The 27,610-nt window shown below is 45.9% G+C and overlaps 1 long non-coding RNA gene across 4 annotated transcripts; it reads right to left on the bottom strand.

The window, feature by feature from the left end:
- Window positions 1–158: 158 nt before the first annotated feature.
- Window positions 159–27,610, bottom strand: LOC110078944 (uncharacterized). 4 transcript variants are annotated; one of them, XR_012082670.2, is made up of 4 exons: window positions 27,184–27,610; window positions 1,113–1,171; window positions 928–993; window positions 159–619 (listed from the first exon to the last, which is right to left on the bottom strand). It is a non-coding gene; the product is annotated as an uncharacterized LOC110078944 (long non-coding RNA). The 4 variants fall into 4 exon arrangements; XR_012082672.2 differs by lacking the exon at window positions 27,184–27,610 and adding an exon at window positions 17,455–21,745; XR_012082671.2 differs by lacking the exon at window positions 27,184–27,610 and adding an exon at window positions 15,404–15,472.

Below are 27,610 nucleotides of genomic sequence, written 5' to 3'. Positions count from 1 at the left end.
GCTGTTCTACCTGTCCCATCCCTCCATTCCCCAGCACCCCACCTGCAGATCACCACCATCCAGCAGGCATCTTTCTAGCCTTGCCCAAATACCACCAGCACAACAGGTGCACCCCAGGTAGCAGGGCAGGGAATAAGAACAACAAAACCAGTGTAAGCTTTGATTCAAATGGTTATATTCTTCTGTAAGAAAAATGGAGTCCAACAATTATAAATACATATACTGTACATTAAAATGCAGATTTCTTTTAAGGCAACTATTTACAAGGGAAAGGAACTGCAGGCTCCTTTTGATGGTAGCAGCTTTATCTCCAGGTGATAAATGAGGGGGGAAAACCCCAGGAAAATGAATTAGACACACACAAAAATCTTTCTTTTGTCAAGTTATTATTATATACAAGCCCTTATTTCCACCACTCCCCTCCCCACATGGAATATGGTTTGCCTTTTGACCTCTTCCACTAATAAACCAGTGTGTCCCTGGGGTTGTGTACACCTGCTGCACATTCTGTGAGGGCAGGAACGGACAATCTCTGCAGAGGGAGTTTGGGCTCCCTCCTCAACTCCCACTGCCTGCACTGCAGCCTTGGCGTGTATTCTTCCTCGGACTTCTCTTTGGCCTGCGTGAAATAAAAAATGACCAGCTATTGAACTTGTTCCTTCTGGATGGGATCATCTACTGCTACAACCACCAACCATTATTTGCCACATAACGTGGCACTGTTAACTATCACACAGCCATTTTGTATTACATGACAGTCGTACTGCGGTGGGGTGGGTGGGAATAATGAAATCGCAGCTGAAAGTGACCACAACATCCAATAGGCCCTCCAATGAAGCCGCAACCAGAAGGAACACAGTAAGTGGATATGCGTAGGAGAACCTTCTTCCTCTGCTAAGCTATGCTGTTCTCTGCTTTTCGACTTACCTCTGCAAGAAGGGAGGGCCTGAGTGGCCACAGCCAAGATCAAGGGGCCAGCTTCCTCCTTGGAGGCTGTAAAAATAATAATAATACAGAAATGATGATCTGTTGCTATTTCCATCCATCCCAGCTTGGAGACGGGCAGGTAACCATGGGGCAGGGATTCGTATCAATACCCCTTATTGCCTCACCTCTGTCCTAATGCATGGATCGCCTCATCCCTTCTGTTTCTGAGGAGCTTGTACAGAGGCTGTGGGAGAAAACAGAAAACACATTTGACATTGCTTTTGCTGCTTTCTCTGGCCAAGGTGTTTAGGATGAACAGTCCATTCTGGAGTGGACCTCACCTGCTGATGAGGGTCGGGGTATGGTTCTCCCAAATTTTCGTGTTCTCTGGCTGATGCCTGCCTGCCTGCCTGCCTCCTCCTCCTCTAGTGACTGCTCTGCCACCTGTCTCAGGCCTGTGTGTAAGCAAAGGAGGAATATCAGATGTACCTCTTAAAAGCCAAGAGGGCATTGAATCTCTCTGGAGTAAAAGGAAGATTTGTTGCTGCTCATAGCACGTCTTGTCACTTGGAGCGCTATTCCAAAAACTATTGCTCTTGCTCGCTGTCTGGCATATAGAAAAATTAACAATTGGTGAGTATGACTTTGAACGCCCAGGGATATCAAGTGTGGATGGGTGCAGGCCAAATTGCTTAGAAATGTTGAGCCCATGTCTACCTTTGCATGTAGGGAGAAATCTGCACAATTCTATATAAAAAAGGGGGGAGTCAGCAGGTAAGGTGCAATAGGACCCAAAGGATCATATGCACACAAGGAGTGCCTACATTGTGTGGCACTTGCAGAAGGCTTGAGTAAGGCCCAAATGTACAAATTCCAACACTGAACAATTGTATCATGAAAAAACCATGTGGAGGTCTGTGTACTGCCCTATATCATCCTGGCTACTAACAAATACAAATGAGTATTGAATCGATTTATATTCCTGCATTGAGCAGGGGTTGGACTTGATGGGCTCATAGGTCTCTTGCAACTTCATTATTCTATGATTCTATAAATCCTCCAGGCAGGTTTCCTCACCACTTCCCACAGTCTGTGCATCATGGCAAAGAGCTGAGGCTGTTAGTCAGCTGGTAGCCTGCACCCGTAATCAATCATGGCCCTGTTAATATGCTGTTTAGGCACATTAAAACTTTGATTTGGCCTGTGCTGCTATACAGAGGTATCTGCATATGATGAGGCAATAGGCAATCCGCTGGAAGTCCTGTCTGGTCCTCCTGGGAGTGCTTGCTATTATTTGTGCATCTCCCTGTCTTCCTCTATCGGTTGTAGAAGAAGCTGCACCTCTTCTTGCAGCCAGAAAACTGACCATCTTATGTCATCCATTCTGGCAGAGAAAGAGGCTTTAACAGGATGTTAGGCAAGGCCATGATCCATGAACTAACATGATGCATCGCTTAACTGAGCAGCAAAAGTATTAAAGCCGGCAGTGTCAATAAAAATGGAACAGACTAATAATGCTAAAATACACAGTATGATGTTCTTCAACAGCTTGATTTGGGTGCACCAGAGAAATCAAGTGTTTTTCTTTATTTCCACACATAAGAACACCCTAGTCGACTTTCCTGGCAATCTGATGCACAGCTGCACCTTTTAATCCCCATGTCATGTTGTTTAAAAATTGTCAGTCAGTGACCATCATTTTCCCTCTCCCTTTTCTAATAAAGTAGTGGGAGCAGACAGCTCGTTGCACCCATAGGAACACTGTTTTCTTGACTCTACCTTTCCTTCAGTGGTCAGTCAGGAGTCTTGCTTTAAGATTACACAGACAGCATTTTGCAAGATAAGAGGATGATCATGACCTGCTTGAACAGTCTGGGCTTTTTCCCAAAAGTAGTTGAGAAGGTGGGTGTCAAGGATGGTGTGTGCTCCATCCTGAATGCGCCCACCATTCTGAAACAGAATTCCTGGGTATGCTATACCTTGAATCTGAAACTGGTTTCAAAGTGGAATGGTGTATTTTTGGTACACCAAAAAATTTAAAGGGGGATCATTTTGAAATGGGTCGTACACATGTATGCAGCCATGCCTTAACTGCTGCAATCATGAATAACCTTTCAAAAATGATGAGGGAAATGGAGCTAGGGAGAAGGAATGGATGGTGAGGATATGTTGTTGGTGGCATTTGAGGGATCATTTTTCATTCAACCTTCCACGTGGAGAACTGAGTGAGGTGTGAACTCTGGCATGCAGTTGTGGAGTCCACGAAGGGGCAGAGATCTAGCTGGGTTGAGCCTGGTCAGGGGAGCTGGTGGTCAGATGTTCTGATAACATGAGATGAGGAGCTGTGCACGAGAAACTTCAGAACCTTGATGGAGATTCCTGGATCCCCACACCCTTTCCTGCAATGAAGGTTCAACCATCATGAAGCAACCCACCGACTAGGAGGAGAGAGTCACCATTACAATAATGTGGCTGTCCTCCAAAATGTGTTACCAGGAAACTGAGAACAGTTTGGGAGAGGGAAGTCCACCAAGGGGCAAGATGTGGTGGATTTGTGTCAGGCAATGGAGCATGTTCTTCTGAGGAAAAGAGTATTCTTGGGAGACCACAACCCAGAATTGTTACAGCCCCTGACACAAAAACAACCCCCCGCCCCCTGTTGAAGAACAGCAACCTTGCGTCCCTACATCACTTTACGGTGACAAATAACTATCCACATATCTGTTTTGCAATATAAAGTTATTTTGACATTCATTTTGCTCTTTTACTTCTCAAATAATGGTTGGTTTCCTGGTTTTGGGGTCCCCTCACTATCTGGACCCATCATCTCCATCATCAAATCATTACATGCTAAAATTATTGGCTACCATTGCTCCCACCTCTGTGCAGCAATTTATTTGTTTCAGTTATTTGTATACCACCCAATTAGGGCAAAGCACTAATAAAGTACTAAACCCAATGCATTTTTCCTCCCCAAGCAAATCCCATAAGCCATCTTCTAACAGACAAAAAGCCATCTCATAACGGTCAATCACAGTTGCTACATAGAACTGGACCGAACCCACTGAGTCAAATTCAAGCGTGTGTTCACCTCTGTCGAGATGGCTAAAAGCAATGATAGTGATGAAAGCAGCGGGGAAACTGGGTCCACCACAATACCCACCATAAGGAATGGCCAGCCCATTTTAAAAAAAATTCTGTGGAAATACAGTATTCCTTGAGGAGATCTTATGCAACAATGAATAGAGGAGGGCTAGCTAAAGACACTCTAACCAGTTACACACACAGCACATTCCAGCACCCTCCAAAATATATATATATCCCCAGTCACAAAGGGGTTGAAGTTTGATGAAAATATCTACAGGGGCTGCAGGAGTGATTTAATTGAACCCCCTGTTCCAAACAGTTCCATGCCACCCAGACTGGATTGCTCCATTTGTCTAAAGTTGCTTAAACTCCCTTGACCACTGAACCCAGATCTGGAAGTTTTGCATACTGTTTTCTCTGCTTAGAATAAAACACCCATTTTAAACTATATTTTTTTAAAAAATAAATTGGAGGAGTAGGCAAATAAAATTGTTCTCAGCATTTAAGTACATTTCAGTAAGTTTCAGTAAGTCTCCTACATGATTTCCATGGTAAGTTAATGTATGATAAAATGATGTGAAAACACCATCTAGTATCTTTCCTTCCTGCAATCTTCAGTTTGTACAATGGCAATGAAAGTTGGTGTGCTGCAGGGCATGATGCTCTGTGATTTTCAACATCATGCTCACCAAAGAATCTCTCTTAGCTTAGCTAAGTACTAAACTTGCCAAATTCTTGCTTTATTTAGAGGTTACATTTATACTTTGCTTTGCCTCCAGAGAGTTCAAAGTGGTATAAATGGTCCTTCTCCCATTTTCACTCGCACATCAACCTTGAGAGGTAGATTAGGCCAAGACAGAATGAACTGCTCCAAATCACCCAGGGAGTTTCACAGTCAAACGGGGACCTGCGTTAAGTTTCTGCAGTCTGACTCTGACAACTTGAGCAAAACATCAGAGTTGAGCAGCTTTGGAGGCCATTTTTCATATCTCCTAACCCAATGCAGCCGATATCAGTTCTGCTGAAACCAAAAGTGTTATTTTCAGTTTTTTTAAAAGGGTGTTTTGTGGATTTCCCTCCCCCCACAAAAGAAGAAAAGACAAGACAAGAAAAAAAAAAAAAGAGGCAAGAAGAGGCATTCCTTGTTCTGGAGAAGAATGGTGCCCCCTGTGGGCTTCTAGAGAATCCTCTCCACCAAAAATGGGAAGGGTAAGGGAGGGAGCCCTGGGGCTGCAAAGACGACAGCACCTATAGGGTGGGTCCCACACATCCTGCAGAATACCCCCTTGGGATGGGTAGCTATCATACTGCATGATAAGGGTCTATTGGTGTGAGTGAAGGTCACACAAAGGGATACACTATCGCTGTAGTTGTCTATCACACTCAGGGATATACTATCAGAGTGAGTGTCTGTTGTACTGCAAGATACAGAGCAAACGCCCGACATAAATTTTTCTTACTAAGAGCTGAGACACTGATCACTAGACCTGCCTGATAATTTTAAATTAGACTTTATTTTATTTATTTATTAAATTTATAACCCGCCCATCTAGACCAAAGTCAACTCTGGGCGGCTAACAGTAATAAACAGAATAAAACAATATAATATAATAAAATTAAAAAAACAACAATAGTGATATAGTTTGTGATGGGGGAAAAATCTTATCTGTTTGCAGGGTTTACTCCCTCTTTCCACTTTAACAAATGCTTCATCTGAATCTGTTTTGGCTTAAAGAACACTTTGTTATGTTTCTCCAGCCACAAGCTGGTCTCATAAAAGATATCCTCTTAACCTCCTCTAGTACATTGCGGTACATTTATTTTTTGGAATTATTCCTTCGTTTTTCCATGCCAAAAGAAAATGGAGTTCAACCCCCTAATTACCTTGGATGAGGCTTGCCACAAAGTATTGTTTATGTGGAATTATTGCAAGGTATTTAAGGAGAGAGGCACATATTTAAGAGGTGACAGATCATAAACTGTCCTGTATGTTATAAGTTTGACCGCATTGTCTTTTTAAATCATCATCATGATTATTCTTTCTTCTGGATGTTTTGGAACAGAGCTTCCGTCTAAAATAGGAGACACGTTTGATGTTTGTGTGTGGTGTGTACATATGCACGTACACACACCCATATGCTAGTGGTGTCGTGCTACCTTTGGAACTACAGGCACTAATCACAACAGTTCAGACAGCTCTGCCCCGAGGAGCATCCAAACAGACTGCTGCACCATCCATATTGACAAAGCGAACCTAGCAATTTTCATCCTCACCAGGCTCAAGTGACCTTCAAGCAACCTGTTTGATTATCCTCCCCGGATCATGGAACTCCATTCCATGGGAGACTAAGATGACCCCTTTCAGGCCAGTCCTAGATCTTTCTTTTCAGGCAGGCCAGCTCTGAAATAAGTTGTTGTTGTTTTTGTTTTTACAGTGGAGGCATTTCTTTCTACTTCTTTCTCATGTGCTTTTAAACTAGTTTAAAAATTATCCTTAAAATGCTTTAAATTAGTGGTAGCTTTAATATGATGTATTTACTTGCATTATAATATAATTGCAATTTTTGAGCTGTGCTTTTTTTAAGTAATAATTTTGTAAACCACCTTGGATCCTTGTACTCAGGGGAAAGATGGGATATAGAATAAACAAACAAGCAAAGAAAATAAACATTGTCTGATTCAAGACCAGGCAGAAAATAATTTCAATTACAACTCATAATAATACATCATTGGGAAAACCCATTCTTCCCCAGTTTGCTACTGGGAAGATTGCAGCTAAGCTCAGACAAGGCAGGGAAGGGGTATTTTGGGGGGGATGATGGGGAAATGCTGTTGCCAGTTCTGATCTGGTAATACCAGCTTTTGCCTTGTGTGGTGACACTAACATGAAGCAAAGTAAGACACCCAGTTCAGGCAGTCCGATAGCTAAAACATTTATATCTTGTCTTTCATCATAAGATCTCTAGGTGTTAGTCAGCAAGAGCAGTGCAAAACAATTTAAACAATTTAAAATACAGAAAGTTACTAAAAATGGAAGCAATGTAAAGCTTATAGAACAACATGCGCACATTGAAACATATAAGATAATGTTAGCAATGTGAAATGTATAAGATGGTTAAAACAATTTGAAGGGGTACCCAGTATGGTGTAGTAGTTTACGTGATGGCCTAGAACTCAGGACAATTAGGTTTGAATCTTCACCCAGCCATGGAAACTTGGGGAAGGGTTGAAGAATCACTACTAAAATCACACCTTAAATATCTTTAATACCATTAAGCCCCTGTTAGGGTCACTATAAATCTGATGTGACATAATAACACAATACAAGTGATTTTAGACCATCTGAAATTATTAAAAGACATGCATTACAAAGAACTCTTCCAAGATCTTTAGAGGCCAGAGGCTCCGGTGAACAGCCATATTTTAACTTGGCGCCAGAATGAATTCATTGCAATTGAACCTCCAAGAAATAATCATATTAAAAATATAATCATATTAAAAACACTTACTTAAATGCGTCAGTTTAAAATAACAATAATTCAAAAGTGCAACCTACACCCATTAAAGCACCCATTAAATGCCCCTGTCCTTGCATTCTGCTGGGATAACCCCCCCCCCCCCCCCGTGCTGTGAATAGCTTACTATGTGGAGATGCAGGAAGTAGCTTTCTCATTTCTAGCTCCCTGAACCTCCAAGAAAACAGCCTTGGAGGTTCAAGGAGCTAGAAATGAGAAAGCTACTTCCTGCATCTCCACATAGTAAGCTATTCACAGCACGGAGGGGGGGTTATCCCAGCAGAATGCAAGGACAGGGGCATTTAATGGGTGCTTTAATGGGTGTAGGTTGCACTTTTGAATTATTGTTATTTTAAACTGACGCATTTAAGTAAGTGTTTTTAATATGATTATTGTAAGTGATAATTTGCTTAACAATTTGCATAAAAATATGCTTTTATTTGTCCCCTTTCAAAATTGTGCTGTGAGCCACTTTGGGCCCCCAATTCATGGTGATTTCTAAATTGGATATCATTAAAAATGCAGTAGATCATATTGGCTGGATAGTTCAGTGAATTAGGTTGTGGAGCCAGAAGGCAGAAGTTCAGTTCCCTATTGTGCTTCCCAACAAGAGAGCCAACCTGTGTAGCCTTGGGAAAGCTGCATAGTGGCAGAGCAGCCTCCAGAATAGTAAACCACTTTTGAGAATTTTCCTCATAGGAAACCTTGGAAAGAGATGCCATAAGCTGGCATCCATTAGATAGCACCAAATTATTATTAGAGATCCCTGTGTTCCCCTAACCTTTGTTCATTGAAGGCCAGGCTGTTATCTGAGTTTTCTCTCTGGTGTATCAAAATAGCTTGGGACAGGCCTCTGAGGATCAGAGGAAATTACTGTCTATTGAGTTACCCCACTGTTTCTTCTCGCCCATGACTGTTAATATGGCAGCTCTCCAGGATTTCAGACTAATGTTTTCCCACTTCTCTCAGGAGATGCCAAATTGAACCTGGAAACTTCTGCAAAGAAAGCAAGTGTCCTGTTTCAAAGTGGGCTGATACCCCATTTCAAGCTCAGGCTGCTCACAGATCAGGTTGCCCGCTCACAAAGAAGCAAAACAAAACAAACCATACAGCTTAGCCAGGTCCTGCACTTCTGATAGCAGCCTGGGATTAGAAAGTATAGTTTGCTCCAACAGAGTGCTAATTAACATGGCTGTTGTTATATGCTGTCAAGTTGGAACCAACTTATAGTGACCCTAATAAAATGTTCTTGGCTTTCAAGGTATGTGAGATATTTAAGGATTGGTTTTACCAGTTCTCCACCTCCAGTGAGTTTCCATGGTTGCGCAGGGATTCGAACCCAGGCCTCCTGAATCCTACTCCATCATTCTATCCTCCTCCTCGTCGTTTAGTCGTGTCCGACTCTTCGTGACCCCATGGACCAGAGCACACCAGGCCCTCCTATCTTCCACTGCCTCCCGTAGTTGTGTCAAATTCATGTTGGTCGCTTCGCAGACACTGTCTAGCCATCTCATCCTCTGCCATCCCCTTTCTCCTCTTGCCCTCACACATTCCCAAAATCAAGGTATTTTCCAAGGAGTCTTGTCTTCTCATGAGATGGCCAAAGTTCTGGAGCCTCAGCTTCAGGATCTGTCCTTCCAGTGAGCACTCAGGGTTGATTTCCTTTAGAATGGATAAGTTTGTTCTCCTTGCAGTCCAGGGTTTGTTTGCTGTCAAGGTTTGTCATTACGTTCCTCCCAAGAAGCAGGCGTCTTTTAATTTCGGGGCTGCTGTCTCCATCTGCAGTGATCATGGAGCCCAAGAAAGTAAAATCTGTCACTGCCTCCATATCTTCCCCTTCTATTTCCCAGGAGGTGATGGGACCAGTGACCATGATCTTAGTTTTTTTGATGTTGAGTTTCAGACCGTTTTTTGCACTCTCCTCTTTCACCCTCATTACCAGGTTCTTTAATTCCTCCTCACTTTCTGCCATCAGAGTGGTATTATCTGCATATTGGAGGTTGTTGATATTTCTTCTGGCAATCTTACTTCCGGCTTGGGATTCCTCCAGTCCAGCCTTCCACATGATGTATTCTGCATATAAGTTAAATAAGGCAGGGGACAATATACAGCCTTGTTGTAGTCCTTTCCCAATTTTGAACCAATCAGTTGTTCCATATCCAGTTCTAAATGTTGCTCCCTGTCCCACATATAGGTTTCTCAGGAGATGGATAAGGTGGTCAGGCATGCCCATTTCTTTAAGGACTTGCCATAGTTTGCTGTGGTCCATACAGTCAAAGCCTTTTGCGTAGTCAATGAAGTAGAAGTAGGTGTTTTTCTGGAACTCTCTGGCTTTCTCTATAATCCAGCGCATGTTAGCAATTTGGTCTCTAGTTCCTCTGCCCCATTGGAATCCAGCTTGTACTTCTGGGAGTTCTTGGTCCACATACTGCTGAAGCCTACCTTGCAGGATTTTGAGCATAACCTTGCTAGCGTGTGAAATGAGTGCAATTGTGCGGTAGTTGGAGCATTCTTTGGCACTGCCTTTCTTTGGGATTGGGATGTAGACTGATCTTTTCCAGTCATCTGGCCACTGTTGGGTTTTCCAAACTTGCTGGCATATTGAGTGTAGCACCTTAACAGCATCATCTTTCAAGATTTTAAATAGTTCAACTGGAATGCCATCACCTCCACTGGCCTTGTTGTTAGCCAGGCTTTCTAAGGCCCACTTGACTTCACTCTCCAGGATGTCTGGCTCAAGGTCAGCAACTACATTGTCTGGGTTTTCCGGGATATCCAAATCACTCTGATATAATTCCTCTGTGTATTCTTGCCACCTCTACTTGATGTCTTCTGCTTCTGTTAGGTCCCTCCCATTTTTGTCCTTTATCATGGCCATCTTTGCACAAAATGTTCCTCTAATATCTCCAATTTTCCTGAACAGATCTCTGGTTTTTCCCTTTCTGTTATTTTCCTCTATTTCTTTGTATTGTTCATTTAAGAAGGCCCTCTTGTCTCTCCTTGCTATTCTTTGGAAGTCTGCATTCAATTTTCTGTAACTTTCCCTATCTCCCTTGCATTTTGTTTCCCTTCTCCTCTCTGCTATTTCTAAGGCCTCGTTGGACAGCCACTTTGCTTTCTTGCATTTCCTTTTCTTTGGGATGGTTTTTGTTGCTGCCTCCTGGACAATGTTATGAGCCTCTATCCAAAGTTCTTCAGGCACTCTGTCCACCAAATCGAGTTCCTTAAATCTGTTCTTCACTTCCACTGTGTATTCATAAGGGATGTGGTTTAGATTATACCTGAGCAGCCCAGTGGTTTTTCCTACTCTCTTCAGTTTAAGCTTGAATTTTGCTATGAGAAATTGATGATCAGAGCCGCAGTCATCTCCAGGTCTTGTTTTTGCTGACTATATAGAGCTTCTCCATCTTTGGCTGCAGAGAATATAATCAATCTGATTTCGATATTGCCCATCTGGTGATTTCCATGTATAGAGTCGCCTCTTGTGTTGTTGGAAAAGAGTGTTTGTGATGACCAGCTTGTTCTCTTGACTCTATTAGCCTTTGTCCTGCTTCGTTCTGAACTCCCAGGCCAAACTTCCCTGTTGTTCCTTTTATCTCTTGACTCCCTACTTTAGCATTCCAGTCCCCTAGAATGAGAAGAACATCTTTCTTTGGTGTCCGTTCTAGAAGGTGTTGTAAATCTTCATAAAATTGTTCAATTTCAGTCCCCTCAGCAATGGTGGTTGGTGCATAAACCTGGATTACTGTGATGTTGAAAGGTCTGCCTTGGATTCATATTGACAACATTCTATCATTTTTGAGATTATATCCCATTACAGCTTTTCCCACTCTTTTGTTGACTATGAGGGCTACTCCATTCCTTCTACGGGATTCTTGCCCACAATAGTAGATATGATAATCATCTGAGCTGAATTCGCCCATTCCTGTCCATTTTAGTTCACTGATGCCCAGGATGTTGATGTTTATTCTTGCCATCTCCTGTTTCACCACCTCCAGCTTCCCAAGGTTCATAGATCTCACATCCATGTTCCTATGCAGTATTTTTCTTTGCAGCATTGAACTTTCCTTTCACTTCCAGGCGTCCTTTTGGCTTTGGCCCAACCACTTCATTAGCTCTGGAGCTACTTGTCCTTGTCCTCCGCTCTTCCTCAGTAGTATGTTGGATGCTTTCCGACCTGAGGGGCGCATCTTCCAGCGTCATATCTTTTAGCCTTTTGTTTCTGATCATGGGGCATTCTTGACAAAGATACTGGAGTGGCATTGCCATTTCCTACTCAAGATGGATTGCATTTAGTCGGAACTCTCCACTGTGTCCTGTCCGTCTTGGGTGGCCCTACATGGCATAGCCCATAGCTTCTCTGAGTTACTCAAGCCCCTTCGCCACGACAAGGCAGCAATCCATGAAGGGGTCATTCTATCCTAGTGGTTGCCAAACTTGCCAACTCAAGTATCCTTGGACTACAACTCCCAGAGACCCTGGCCAGCACAACTAGTGGTGAAGAGTTCTAGGAGTTTTAGTCTAAGATCATCTAGGACCCAAGGCTGGGAACCACTGCTGTATTTATTGCACCACACTGGGTATTAATTAACATTAACAGAGGCTTAAAAACCTGAGTGCTGAATTTTTTTCAGACACCTAGTGGGGCCCTAAATTGAACAAGGACCAATGAAAAGTTTAAACAACATGGTTTGAAGGACATATTTTAAAGCAATGGAATGAAAAGAGCCAAAGCTATAAGGAAGTAAGTGGCACATTAGCATGATACAGGATATATAGAGTATGTGCCACTAAATACATCACCTTTCGAATAAAAAATAAATTTAGAATTCTGCAGGGGATGGAGGTGGGCATAGGCACCCCTCCATCTTGCAAGCATTCACAGCTACCACCAAATCTCTTTCCCTTTAACTGATAAACACTGTTCAACAGGCTTACTTAGGAGCGAGACTTTATTACTGAAAGAAATGTGTTCAAATATTGAATTTGAGAGTTTTTAAAAATCTAACTTCTAGGGCTGTAATGCCATGAAAGAAGCTGTAGTTTGAACACGGCAAGTGAAATATGACTGAAACACCACCACCACAGGGAAACGAAACGACAGTTCTTACCCCTTTCCCAAAAATGTCAAACAAAATGTCCCTTTTTCTTTTTTGTAAACTTGGCAAAGCAGCAAAATGTGGGCCACGGGGGGGGGGGGGGGTGTAAACAGGTTTCTGTTTCAGTTGCAAGAGGCAGGAGATTTCTAGAAAGAAAATGAAGCTTTATGGCAAGAATACAGTTCCTTTCCCCTAATTTGAAAGAAAAGCAAATCAATTTTGGTTTAGAATGTTCTGTCCGTAATAGAAACTTGAACACCATCCAGGTTGCTTTCTGTTGATTCAGAAAGGAAGCACTTGATTGGAGCATCGGGTTAATCAGAGAAAGCATGCAACATTCTTCAGTATCAGTCAAGACCAGAAGACTTAAAAATAGAGATGGGGCGAAGCCAACCCTATGGACTGTCAAAAACCAAACCAAACTACCTCTTCTGTTACAAATAATTTCAAGATCTCTGAGCTTTACATATAATAAAACCCTATGAATCAGCAATCAGACACGTCCCTTCAGAGTTATGTGAATTATAAAAAACATTTCTTACAAATAAATGACAATGTGCCTCTCCTATAAATTTGCTTTACTTTTCAGAAATAAATTTCTAGGGCAACTTACAATATTAAATCAAAAGAAGGAATCTCTGCCGAAGGTGTTAATGGAAAAACAGGAGACTCTTCAGGATGTCCACTTATGTATCACAAAATAGATTTTCCAGCAAATGTCCCCACTCTGCTGCCTTTCCTTACCCATGTTAAAGGGCAAAAGCTGTCACTTGGAACTGAGCCTCGAAACAGACTGAGAGCCGGTGCAGTCAATCCAGCAACTGGTATACAGTACAATGATCATAACACTCATTCCTACTTAGCAAGGTAGTAGTTGCACTTTGAACTAAAGTGTGCTTCTAAATTGGTTTCAAAGGCATCCCTGATATTGAATGCTCTGTGTTTAATTGCATTTAAAATGATGCTTGGGTAACAACTTCCTATGGATTCCACCTCATTCTCAATACCAGAAGGCAGGTGGCAGGATGGGTAGACAGACATCTAAAGCAGGAGAGCAGCCACCAAGAGTTCCTCTGTACACTGTTCATGATCCTCCTTGGAACAGACATGGCATATACGAGAGAACATGGTTGGTTGATCTGTAGGGTTTAAATAAAAGATATGGAACCTACAGCCAACAGTCTTGGTATGGCTGGTAAGAGACTGCGGTCCAGGCATTTACCTTTCCTGCTTCCCTTATCAGAGACAAATGATCAGAGATAAGAGTTCCTAACGCCCCCACACACACCTTCACCTTCACATGCTATACTAAGCCTTGATAAAATAAAACACAACTTTTAAAAAATCTCCACCTGAATTATGACTAAGTGTTTCAGGCTTTAGGTGGCAGCTTTTCTAACTCTACTTTAAAAATATCCAATATAAATCCTAAATGTCTGTAGGCTGCCCAGCTCTGCTTTAAATTGTCATCACTGAAATAGTGGGAAGGTGCAAATAATGAGGGGGAGAAAAGACCCTTGTGAGAATCGCTGTCTCAAGAAATCACCATGGAATTGTGCAGTAGGACTTGACTAGACTAGAATGTATCAGAAGATAACGTTTGAAGGGGAGTGGAGCATCTGAAGGGCTCACAAGGTTTATTTGGCATGTGTTTTCGTGGGAGAGAGCTCACTTCATTGCACGCCACCTCAAGTGAACTACAGTCCATGAAAGGAGATGCCAAAGCCAGCCAACCAAACCATTAACCCAGCCTCCTTAGTTCTTTGAGTGCCACAACTCTTTCTGGTATCAGTTGATGGGAGCACAAATGTTAGGCTTTAAGGTGCCACACTATAAATTCCTTTTTGTGGTAGCTGTTGCAGATTAAAGTGGCTGCCTCCCCAAAATAATTAAGGGTAACTTCATCAAATCTATTGATTTCAGAGAAGTCTTCCCACTGAAGGTGGAAGCCTCAATTTTGATCCTGTCTTTTTAAAATTAAAAGTAAACTCGATTGATTCCGGCAGTCAACAAAACAAAATGTAACAGGTACTGGAAGATGAATCTCATTGATTTCCACGGACTCTGCTCCTTTATATATATATAAAGACTGTTAAACTGACAGAGTAGCCCTAAGATACCTACTCAGAGAAGTCAGCCACTCTAAATTCAAAGGGATTTACTTCTCGGTTAATATGATTCTGGCTTGAAAGCTCCATCAAAATCGGATTAAAACAACAACTAACGGGACTGTTAAGATTGTTTTCAGTCGCTCTGTAAAGAAAAAGAAGACTCTGTAGGCGAGAGTTTTAAAGATTTTGGATCTTGCTGTGACAAGAATGACTTCGTTTTTCATTCTTGTCGGGAAGAAAATTACTTTGCCCTTCCCTCAAGTGTTGAATCACTTTGGTCTGCATTTTCTCACACACGCACACAGGTTCGATCATCCCCTTTCCCTCTCTGTACAGGTAAATTCGTGGTTGAGTAGTGGATAGGGGGAATGTAGGAGGACCCTAGCAATATCTACTACCCCCCCCCAGTAAGGGACACCCGACCCGCGACCTCTCGCTTCCGTGTTCGGATTCTTTGGCATGCTTCTCCCCACAAGACGAAAAACAGATGCGCGCCTGTTAGTCGTGAGATAACATAATGCTCAAAGCAGGAAGAGCTGAGTTTGTTGAACCGCGGTGAGTTTACAAGGGTCCGATGTTGTACAGATCGAGACAGACATACACCTCGTCGGTCCAAGATGGGACGGTCGTACGGAGTCGAGGGCTCTTCTTAAGCCCTCAGCACCTCTAATCCTGTTCTCCTTTTTTCAGTCTGGGAAGATCGGCTGTCCTTCCGGGACCGTTCGCACCCCTCCCCCCCCAGCGTTCAGCTCGACACCGATTGCCGGCAACCTGATTGGCTTCTCGCTTGTATTTCAGTTCGGACGTTCGATAGAGTCGCCAACGTTCTGATCTCGAACGTTCTAAGAACGATCCAGCTCCCACACTCCATTTTTCTTGTTCTCCTCCCCGGCTTTTTTTTTTTAAAGGTAGGGAGGTTTGCTGAGCATGTCTTGCCCCTAAAACTGTCTTTTGCGGGGCTTGTCCTGATTCTGACCTCCAGGGAGCTTCTTTGGCCAGCTGGCCACCAAGCTACTTCCCTGACCCCCTCCCCCCACGTGGCCTTAGTACATCCTCCTCCTTTAGTTCGACAAACGGGAGACAGAAAGATGAATGTATTCACCTGCATGAACAGGTGTTTGACCAAACGCCTCCTAGAGAAACGAGGAAACGCGCCTTCTTTTTGTTCCGCCTCCTTTTCTAATTTGAACCTGGGAGTTCGTTTAATTAAGTGTAAATCCCCACTGTTTCTAAGCCTTCCAAGATCCAAAAGTCCAGAATCTTTCCCGTCGCTTGCTGGAGAAGACACGGATAAGCAAGCCCCTTTTCTAACCCCAAAGTTCATCATTTGAAACTCGCTGCCCCCTGAGATTGTTTCGGGTTCTCTCTCTCTCTCTCTCTCTCTCTCACACACACACACACACACACACACAGAGAGAGAGAGAGAGAGAGAGAGGGTTACGGGTGCGTCACGTCTGGTTTCAGCAACAAGAGCAAACTGGTTTCAAGCCCCGTCGTTTCGTTACAATTACGCCTACTTTCGCCATCCCTTCAATGTGGAGTCTCCAGTTTGTTAGGAAGCCAGCTCTGGATTCTCAAAGCTGCATTTGCAAAATAAACCTTTGAGGACAGAAAGCACACGTGAGCACACTGTGCTTCGTGTGTTTGGAAGACAGCGGGTATTCCTGCGCACCTGACTCGTAAATCCTTCCCTTCCCCTTTTCCTTGCCCCCCTCCTAACGCTCGCCGCCGCCCCCAAAGCACCTCCGGGCGGCAGGTATTAAGCTTTGAGAAAGGATGCTTGCCTTTCTTAACCCCTGTCCTTGCTCCTCCCCGCCCACAATTCCTCCGTCCTCTTTTCAGCCTGTCAACATTTAAATCGTTAGATTTTCGGAATAAGGGATCCTTCCTTATCACTTTACAAAGAGTGTTAAGCTACACATTTACGGCACTGTTAGGGTCAAATCCAGGCAGCTCGCTCCGTCTCCAATGTTCTGGATCTCCAAGGCTTCCTCGGGAACGACAACAGGCCATTGGTTTCTCTAGAACTGAGTTCGAATTCCTTCCATCTACCAACTTTTGAGGGGAGTTCAGTTTAAAATAACTCTACCCTCCCTCTCCTGCTGTCACCAGCTTTCCCTTTTTTAAATTATCCTTTCCCCCCTCTTAACTCGGGAGAGTGGTATTTGTGCTGGATAATTTATCCAGTTTGGAAAGTTACCTTTTTTTTTGACGTCACAAATCCCATAAGTCCCCGCCTGGAGAATTCTGGGAAGTGTGGGGCAAAACAAAAAGTAGCTTCACCCCCCCCCCCCCCAAGTTCTGAGTTTATTACAAACAATACGTCTGGAACAGGATGATTGAAGAGCATGAATGAAGGAACGGAAGGAGGGGAGGAAAAGTCAGCCTGTTTAGTAGTCCGAAAAGGGGCCTCAGGATGAGATCTCTGGTTTAAATGTGCATCTGAACAACCCACCAGGTAGCCAAATCCCCCCCCCCCCAAAAAACCCCCACATCTTGATCCGCATGACGGAGAAACGCAGTTACAGATCTTGCAGAAACTCGTGGCACCCTCCCAGGGGGTACGGTGGTGAGCACACTGCCGGCCATGTCCTGCTCCAACCCCACAAGACACGTGGCCAAGATCTGAAAAAGAAGGCGTCCTCCAGAGGAAATCTGGAGGGTTTCTCTCCCCCCCCCCCCCCGCCAACGCGGCAGCCGCGAAAAGCCATTTACCTGGTAGTGAGTCGCAGTGATTTTGCTAAAACGTCTGGTGGCTCTTATAAGATTAGCAGATTAAGCGTGTGGCAGAAGGCTTTTCGGTTTTTTTTTTTTTAATCTTTATTTTGAAAAAACGCAAGACAAGGCTCCAATCCTATACACATTTAACTTGATCACAATAGCGGTTACTTCGGAGTAAATGTGCATTTCATTGCATGGCAGGGCGGAGACCTTTCCCATGTATCCCATCAGGCTGTAAGTATCTTTTAGCGCGAAGTAAACCTCTGTATTGTATTATATTGTACCCAGTGTGGTGTAGCGGATAGAATGGAGGACTCTGGAAGAGAGAGTTCGAATCCCAGCCACGGAAACTCATTGGGAGAGTGCAATTGGTAAAATCACTCCTTAAACACCTCACTTACCTTGAAAGCCCTATTAGGGTCGCTATAAATTGATTCCAACTTGATGGCACACCACAACACCAACAACAAACCACTACAGGTTTGGCTGTCACTACATGTTAGCCGCCTAGAGTGGTCCTGAGTTGGCTAGATAGGCGGGATATTAAATAAATAAATAAATAAATAGATAGATAGATAGATAGATAGATAGATAGATAGATAGATAGATAGATAGATAGATAGATAGATAGATAGATAGATAGATAGATAGATAGATAGATAGATAGATAGATAGATAGATAGATAGATAGATAGATACTTAAGTCACTTCCCCTTTGTTCAGTTGAGCTAGTTGAGAAGTAAGCGCCTTGGGCAGCAGTCCTTTACCCAGTCAGCTAAGAGTAAACTTCATGGAACTCAGTGAGATTTGCTTCTGAGTAGACACGCATAGGATTTGTGTGCATCTATCTACAGTATATGCACTCTTATAGCGCAATTCTTCCAGGTCAGTGTCTTTTTGCTTGTTCTAGTTAGAGTAGACCCATAGATTTCCTGCGGTTTGCACAAGTGATGAAGTGCCTTTCACCAACTGACTGGATGGGTCTACTCCAAGTTGCTACTAATAGGATACCGGCCCCTGGGTTTCCTGGGACTTTTGCCTGGGTAACAACGTATATAGGATTGCAGTCACAGGATCGGACACTAACTGATCTACACGCACATCAGACCGAAGAAAATTGCTTGAAATTAAATCCTACGAACAGCGGTGGAATCACTTATATAATAAGCCCGTTTGGCAACACATGGATGTTCTTGTAAGGTCTCATTAATTTCGAGGGCGACTGTTTTGTCTTAGTAAAAAAGGTAACTCATTTCCCACTAATGCAGGACTCTTCTCCAGACAGAAATGAACGTGAAAAGCAGGTTTTGAAAATAAATCTACAGTTATTTCCCCATTTTCCACAGCAGATTTTTTTTTAAAAAGAAGAGTTCTGTAGAACCCCGAAGTTTGCAAACCTGCCGAATAGACCAGTTTTATGATAGCAGCTCGAGGGCTCAGGTCTTCATCTTTCTTTTCTGAAGACCCAAAGGGAGGGGGACGCCTGTTTTCTGAAAAGATGCAGTTGTACGGAACCTGCTCGCAGTGGTAGGCTTTTTTTCTCCGAGTCTCCGGGTTTCCAAAAATTGTCGCGGAGAGGCAGAACTTTTCACCATCCGGAACAACCAGTTCCGCCACGCCAGCCCTTCAAACCCATTGGGACTACCAGGCACATAAAGCTAACTGTTCTCAAAAAAGGTTAACTCATAACACTGGAACCAAACTTAATTTTAGCAACGCCTTAACATTCTTATACAGTAACCGGACGTTTCACTGCCACCGGGGGCAATACACAAACGAGCACAATGGAGAATAATGGGAAACGGGACGCGTCCAACCCATCCACTGCCTTTAGATCCAACATAAGCATAGGGATATCTGGAGACGTTAAGGGCAGGATCTCCAACTACGCACAGGTGCGATTCAGCAAACAACGAAATCGGTCCGACACTGGGATGTTATTATTATTTCCTCGGAGAGGACAAGAAGTTTTACAGAGTCATTTGGAGCCGAGGGAAAAACATTAAACGGGCTGTTGGATCACATTCTGAACTCCCTTATTGGGAAATAAACTTTGAACAAGAACTCCAGTTCTCGTCTCTCTCCCTTACTCCCACGCGGATGATTTTCCACGCAAAACTCGTCGGGAACCGACTAAGCTGCATTTGAGAAAAACAACACGAGGGCTCCAGTTTAACTGCAGCCGGTCTTCTTTCCCCTGAAGGGATATCTATTTATTGGCCAGACGGAGCAAGGTTGAAATCCTGATCATCCTTATCAAGAAGTCAGGCTGCGATCCTATGCGTCTTTGTTGTTGTTTAGTCGTTTAGTCGTGTCCGACTCTTCGTGACCCCATGCGTCTTTACTTAGGAACAAATCCCACTGCATTCAATGACTCTTACTTCGGAGTAGACCGCATGAACTTCAGTTAGCTAGCGCGAGTGTTCTCCGGAGACGGGGGGGGGGGCGGGCGGCGGCGGCGCTTGGACAAACAGACAGATAGCGTTACAGCGGTCCGCACTAAACGCGGGATTTATGCGCATTAGCCGCTGCCCCCCCAATTCCTGAGGGCCCCTAGACTGCCACCTCTTTTTATTAGGGCTCAGGTGGCCGGTCCTGTAATGATTATTAATAGCTCTATCGTTAGGATCCCCATAAAACCAGAGAGGACTCATCCTGACACGTTTTTTTTCAAGCCACTTCATGGTTGGGTGCCTTCCCTCCGAGTCACCATGCATAGGATCCGCCGCGTTCGATCCTATGCAGTCTCACGCGTAATTGAGAAGTGAACTCAGTGGGGCTTGCCGCAGGTAACATGTTCATAGGGCTGTCGCTTTACCGGTGCCTGCAGGTCTACTCAGAAGAAAGCTCAGCTCAGTTTCCGGGGTACATTGTACAGAGGAAATCAGATCTACCCCAGAGAGATTAGGACAAGGTTGCTGTAATTCTGTAAAGTGCTGTAAAGTGATTTGTAAATAATGATAGCAACATAAAACACACATACAGAAGAGACAAAATTAACCATTAAATAAAAAACCTGACTTACAACTGAGGACTCTTAAGAACACACCTGGGCAGGTCTATTCATAAGTAAATCCTGCTTTACTGGCATATCAGGCAAAAAAAGAGGCAAAAACGTTGTGGCACCTTAAAGACTAACTGCTATATTTTAGTGTGAGCTTTCGTGGACAAGTCCACTTCCTCAGACATTAGAGTGGGTTGCTTTATTGGATCTTTGTTATGTCCTGAGGAACTTACAGTGACTCTAGTACGGCTTCCAAGAAAAGTTAGATCTCTAAGGGATTAGTTTCAGCAGTACCCGTGCGTTTCCATGGCGGAGCCGGGATTCGAACCCAGGTCTTCCGAATCAGTTATTCACTACAACCGTGGTTTCCAACCTCGGGTAACTCAGGAGTTCTTGGACTGCAGCTCCCAGCAGCCTTCACCATCAGCTGTGCTGGCTGGGGTTTCTGGGGGTTGAAGTCCAAAAAGACCTGGGTTGCCCAAAGTTGAGAACTGCTGCACTACACACAGTGAGTACTTTAATGCTCCCTGAAGTAAGCAGGGGCAGCATTGCAGCGTTTACAAGGCGACATTATAAGACTGCAAGCTACAGTCCTGTGCCTGTTCAGCCCCATTGAACTTCATGGGGTTCATTTTTGGACAGACTGCATTGCAAATCTCTTATAGTCTCAATAAGTAGTTCTAGCTGTGCTTTGCACACCAGTCATGTTCTGTCTGAGATCCAAATGTTGTTGACCGCCTTGCATCTTTTCCCTTTAAACGGAAAGGCGGCATATAAAAGCAAGAAATATCTTTTCGTCCGTCTTTCGAGACAGAGAGGGTGCGCAATCACAGCCAGAACTGACTTGGGTGCATGAAAAGGCTTCCGAACGTGTGGGAAACACGCACGCAGGAGCGCACACGCATCTCTGCAGACCGGTCGTCTGAAAACACAACCAAGGGGGCGAATCCAAATGCTCCTTTTTCTCGGGAGCGCCGAGATTTTTTTCCCCTCTCCTGTCACCAGCGACTGGAGCAATTTTGGGACCGTCTCTATCGGGGAAAGGAGGAGAACGGGAAGGGGGGGCGGCGGGCGCGACGCGTGGGTTCCATAAATATATATATATATTGGAGGCGCGCAGATTCGTGTCTTGGGACCCCGTCTCTCTGAAATCTGGGAGTCGTAGTCCAGCAGCCTCGATCTGTAAACTTCAATCTCTTTCGCTCTTATTTTCAAAGAATAATAACTCCTTTTCCTCTCTTCAAGATGGATCAAGAAACGCTGATTTTTGTTGTTGTTAAAAAAAATCTTATTAAGTCCTGAAGCCGCCGGCAGAGAAGCAGCAAGCAAGACGGAAAGAGCAGCCGGCGGGCGGGAGGCGGAGGCGGCGCTGGAGTCATCTAAGGATAAAGTCCTTAACAATCCCAGGCAGAGAGGAAAGAGCGAGAGCGGGAGAGCACGAGGGAAGCACAAGCGCCCGCTCCCTCCTCCTTCGCTTCCCGCATCCAAGCAGGGGCGGTCGACAAGCTGCTGCGCGACGGGTCCGTTGCCTCTCCCTGCTGGGGGGGGGGGAGATGGGGAAGGGCATCGCATCCAGGCCGGCCGGCCACCCCCCCCCCCCCACACACCAGGCTTTTCCATGGCCCTGCCTCGTCTCTGAAGCACTACCAGGACGCCTATCTGGAAAGTGTGCGTGTGTGTGTGTATGAGAGAGAGAGCGAGAGAGAGAGAAGAATGATCTTTCCCCTTCCAGATGGATCGGCAGGTTGGGAGGGAGGAAGGACTAGAAAGAACCCGGAGATCGTACGTATTGTGAGCCGCCTTGGGTGCCCTTATCGGGAGAAAGGCGGCCTACAAATAAATAAAGAGACGCAAATGGTTTCACCCGCTGAACTCAAGGGCCTGAGGCGCCGCCAGTCAGGATCCATTGGGCCCTCTCAAAAGCTCCCTCCCGAGCATATTTTTTTTTCTGGTAAACAAGAACCCCGGGTTCCCAAAGCTAAAGGGAATGCCTCAGAAGCACAGCTAGCCAGGGCATCTGAAAGTAGACGCACTGGCTTTGCGCAAAGGTCCTGTTCTCTTTCAGCATGGCCTACCTCCGAGGGCTGTTGTGAAAATAAAAGGTGGAGGAGCAGGAGAAAAGCCGTGTCCTTTGCCTTCAGCTCCTGGAGAAACAGAAAAGGAGAAAAAGATGTTCTGAGGGCTTCACGGCCATGGTTTAGGTCCTCCAGAGAGATCGGCTCCCCGTGCCATTCCGTTGGAGGACGCAGCCCTAGGACGGCTCCCCTACCTTACAGGACAAAGCTCACATCCGACTCACCAATACTTGACACTCCCCGCCAGGGCCGGCCCTACTTTTAGACGAAAGTGTAAGGGTGCGGCGTCTCGTGCAGCAGAAAAAGAGGCTCTATCTCGCACCCCTATCGCTTCCTGTCTTGGGATGCAGCGGAGGATGATGCCGTCCAGGTTTGAAAGAAGCCGGGAGCTTTTTTTGGGGGGTAGGGAATGGATAGGGAGCACAGCGGGTCCTTTGACTCAGGCGGCCAAAGAGCTTGAGCCGCTCTTGCTGGCACCCATTTCACAGACGGAGCAGTGAGGTGCTGAGACGTTAGAAACTGGAGTGGCCAGATCTGGCAGTTTTTCCGCTCAATCCCACGAGGGTCTGGGATTCAAAAAGGGACAATTCATATTTGTTTTGAGGGAGTTGCGCTGCGGCTGGGCTTTTTTTCTGGGGGGGGCGAGAGAGAAAGAGGATGGAGGGAAAGGCAGGATCTAGTGAAAATGAACGTCTCTGAAATCCCAGAGGGAACCTCTTTCGCGAGCCTTCAACACTTCCATGCAAATTGATGGAACGTGAGACGGGCTCTTTATTATTATTATTATTATTTTGGCCAGATCGCGCCCGGTCTCTTTGCGCTCTTCCTTTTTACGCAGCCAATGGGTGAATTTTTTCTCTCTTAATTAAACAAAGGATGCAAGGGTCGGAATACACAAAGACACTGTTCCTTCTCGTCGCCTCCTGCTGCGTTTGATTCGATTTGGAGGTGTTCGGGCTTATGTTTCCGTGCCTTGCAGTTCCTTCTCTTTCTGCTGCAAGGTTTTGTTCTGAAAGGAGGCTTGAACATGAGCGGGGGTGAGGAGGGCAGGGGAGGAAGGAATTTGGTGTGTGTGTGTGTGTGTGTTTTAATGGGAAAGCTGCGAAATAAATCCCTTGCCCTCTCCCAATGTAAGCAAAATGACTTCTTCAAAAATCCACGGATCTCAAGACAACACCTAAGTATTCCTGCCTGGTCAGAATCGATCCCTTTACTACTAAATGGACTTGAAAGCCGCCCTTCAAGCCTTATCCCTGTCTGATCCCAAACCAACGATTACAATCCTAGGCACGCTTACACGGCAGGAAGACTCGTTGGAACGAGTTGGATTCGCTGCCAATAAACTAGACCACAGAGATTCACTATTTCACTTGCTCGTATTGATTCTGTACCACTTCCCTGCCTCTCCTTCTCTTGTTTTCTTTCTAAATTTAGACTGTAAACTTCTAGAGAGCAGACCGGCCAGAAACGTGTTGGCGTTGCCTCGTGAGGAGCACCAAAGGGTCGCCCCACTCTATCCAAGTCAAGGCGCACATTCTGAGAAGCCGGATAAATAACAGTTGGTACTATCAGTAGGCACCCTAATGTGGGGCAGTGGATAGAGTGATAGGTTAGAACTCTGGACACCAGGGTTTGCAACCCCCCCCAAAAAAAAACCATGGAAATTTACCAGGGGAGTGGAACTGGTAAAACCACACCTTAAATATCTCACCTTGAAAGCCTAGTCGGGTCTGATTTGACAGCACCTAACAAAAGCAACTATTAGCTTGAAAAACAAAACATAACCATAAAAGCACGTCTCCCCTGCTTACTGTAATATGCCACCAAATCCCTTCCAATTTAAGGCAATCCTAATAGGGTTTTGAGGGAAGTTAAGGCATCCAAAGAGTGGTTTATTAGTGCGACCTCCGTTGAGTTTCCATAGCTCAAGCAGGGCTTTGAACCCAAGTTTACTATACAGTATTAACTACACTACATACACTGGCCCGCAAGACATCCTCCTACTCAGCATTAAAATTAGATAAACACCCAACTCTGCTCCTTTGTGGATATCAACATTTGTTGGCCTACTTTACCTAACAATAGGGCTGGCCCTTTCCTCCCACGCTCCCTCCCTGCAGTTATGTAAAACCTCAGTTACACTGTAGGCACTGTATTAATAATATGAATGCCTTGAGCAGCCTCCCGTCTTCCCTCTTCTCACTGATGGATGCTGAGCCCTCCCCTTTTCTTGACCGGTCCCCTCCCTTTGGAAGAGGGAAGGCTGCTGGATTGTAGTAATGCCATTTCTGCATTCCTCTTACTGGGCGCATTAGTCAGAGTGCCGGAGGCCACTTGCATGGCGGAGAGCAGTGGTTTCCAACCTTGGGTAACGTGGTGTTCTTGGACTGCCATTCTAAGAAGCCTTCGCCGCCAGCTGCGATGCCCAGGGCTTCTGGGAGTTGCAGTCCAAGAACATCTGGACGTCTCAAGGCTGGAAACCGCTGGCTTAGAGGGACAAAGTTCTGGAGGAACCTTTGAACAGGCCAACAAGATCTGCAGCTTTGTTTCTTCCCATTTGAAGTGGACACAGTGAGCTAGAGGGAAGCCAGGGGAAGGGGCTCCCCAGGGACGGAGTGGAGGCTTCTGTTGCATACTTCCCTACAACGTGGCAGGGAAATATGTGGCCCTCCCCTTTGGAGGTGGTGTCAGACTGCAGTTCCCATCAGCCCTAGCCAGTACAGGCAATGGTGAGGCATCCTGGGAATAGCAGTCACTTAGCATCTGGAGCCCTACACACTTCATAGGTCTGCCCCAGAGCTGGCATTACTGTTGGGACAGGGGCTCACTTAACCCTCTAATTTGCAGTAGTGGGGTACAATATGCGCTAAACATAGTTGACGACTCTGTTGACCCCTTGTTCCTGCCCAACAGATATTACCCACCAGCCACCACACTCTGCCTTCAATGTGACCAGACTGGTAAAATATCACACAACTATTCCCCCACTGTCAACATTAGGAAGGCAATAGAAAAATACCATTGTGTGTGGATGGATGTGTCCCTTGATCGTCCACACTCTTGTATTTCAATTACTGTGCACAGACGTGAAAGCTAGACAGTCAAGAAAGCAGGCAGGGAAAAAAAACCTGAGACATTCAAAATATGGTGCTGGAGGACACCCTAGACGGCCAGAAAGACAAATATGTGAGTGTGAGTTCGATTCATGCCCGAATTTCATTGAAAAATAAAAATGGTGAGACTTGAAAAGACAAGACTAGCCCGGAGAGGTAATAATGCTAGAAAAAGTTGAAGGCAGCAGGAATAGAGGAAGAGGAAACATGAGATGGATTGACTCTGTAAAAGAAGTCACAGCCTTGAGTCTACAAGAGCTGAGCCGGGTTGCTGAGGACGGGACATTTTGGACGTCACTCATTCATAGGGTCACCAGAGACACCAGAGGCGACTTGACGGCACCGCACGTAATGACAACTGCCAACATATCCAGTGACATATGCCCTGGTTTCTCTCCCCCCCCCCGGTCCCTCTTCTCTTTTCCACCCCACCCCACCCCCGTCTCGTATAACACAAGAATGTAAACTCTTCGGGGCACACACCTGCCCTCTGCCTCTGGCTGTCCGGAAAGCGCTCTGGCATGGATGCCAAGGACAACGGGGATGGCTTTTCAAGAAAGGGGGGCCGGCTGCTGGCACCGCGAGCCCGATCCCTTCTCTCTGCCCCCCTTCTCTCTCCCCCCCCCAATCTCTCCCCAGAGCTTTCATCTGCTTGACTGGCGAGGCTGTTTGGGTGATAAGCTTATTAAGTAATAATGACATATTTGCCCTTTCAAGTTCCGGTTCGCGCTGGGCTGACGCAAGAGGCCCCGAAAGACACTCCTGGTTCAAGACAAGTGATGATGGGGGGGGGGGCAAAAAGGATCCATAGCACCCCCCCCGCCTGTCATTGCCCGCCACCGGGAGGTCACGGATCTCCCCCGCCCCAGGTCTGGAAGCAGACCTACATCATTTCGCTCCGGATGTGTGTGTGTGAGCGGGACGGTCGCGTGTGCCTGGAGGCGTCCCTTCCTCCCTCGATTCCTTGCCGGTTTAATTTTCTGAGCGAGGGGAAGGGGGTGACGGTGGTCGGGGCTAACTTTGCAGAAAAGAGGGAGGCAGCAGTTGAGGCGCCGGTGACTGGGGCGGGGGCGAGGGGGGAGGGAGGGAGGGAGGAAGGAGAAACCCCCCCCCGTCTCGTCTGCATCCCGGTTTCCAGATGGAGGCCTCCCCTTTCTCAGACGCCCGAGGCCTGCAGCCTTCTCGATCGCGCGCTTTCCGCGATCGCCTCCCCTCTTGCCCCCCCACAGCGCCCCCCTCCCCCGCGAAAGAGTCGTGCGGCAAAACCTAGGCACACGCTTCCATCTCATTGAAGGCATCCAAACTCCAACCCGCCTCGTGGCTCGAGCTGTCAATCCAGCGGGGAGAGGGGTGGGGGTGGGGAGGTTTACTCGCGAGTCAAGCCTGGGAAGGATCGGGCCCGGCTCGGTTGTTCCTCCCCTGCCCCCATCCATTTCAGGACCTGTTGATTCTTTCTCTTATATATATATATTTTCAAAGCAAGACACCTCCCCTCAAATATTTCTTTTTCCCTCCCCCTCCCAGAGCTTACCTTTCTAGGCTCCGTCTCTCTTTCTGGTCTGCGGAGGATTTTTTTTTTTTTAAAATATATATCTTTAGGGCTCTCTTCCTCCTTTGCCCCCTCTTGCCCCCCCTCCCAATCGGTGGGGAGGGGAGGGCAAGGGAACAGCTCGGAGCATCCCTGTTTCCTCGGTGCCTCGAAGGAGGGAGGGAGGGAGGGAGGGCGCCTCGCTCCAGCCGCCGCTTCGCCGCCTCGCTCGGCTTCCCTCTCCCCCGCCCTGCCTGCCTTAGCCTTGCGCGCCCCCGGTTCCCGCTGCGGCAGCCAAAGAGCCGGGTTCAGCCGAGGACAGCGGCGGCTCCCAGCCGAAGCGCGTCTGGCTGCCAAGGGCTGTGGAATACTGATGCGGTGGCTGCCGCGGCGGCGGCGGCGGCGGCGGCGGCGGCGGCGGGCGCTTGAG

The sequence above is a fragment of the Pogona vitticeps genome, chromosome 1 (assembly GCF_051106095.1).
Source record: "Pogona vitticeps strain Pit_001003342236 chromosome 1, PviZW2.1, whole genome shotgun sequence".
Lineage (NCBI taxonomy): Eukaryota > Metazoa > Chordata > Lepidosauria > Squamata > Agamidae > Pogona > Pogona vitticeps.
Note: the sequence above shows the minus strand (reverse complement) of the source record. Positions and strands in the feature narration are given on the sequence as shown.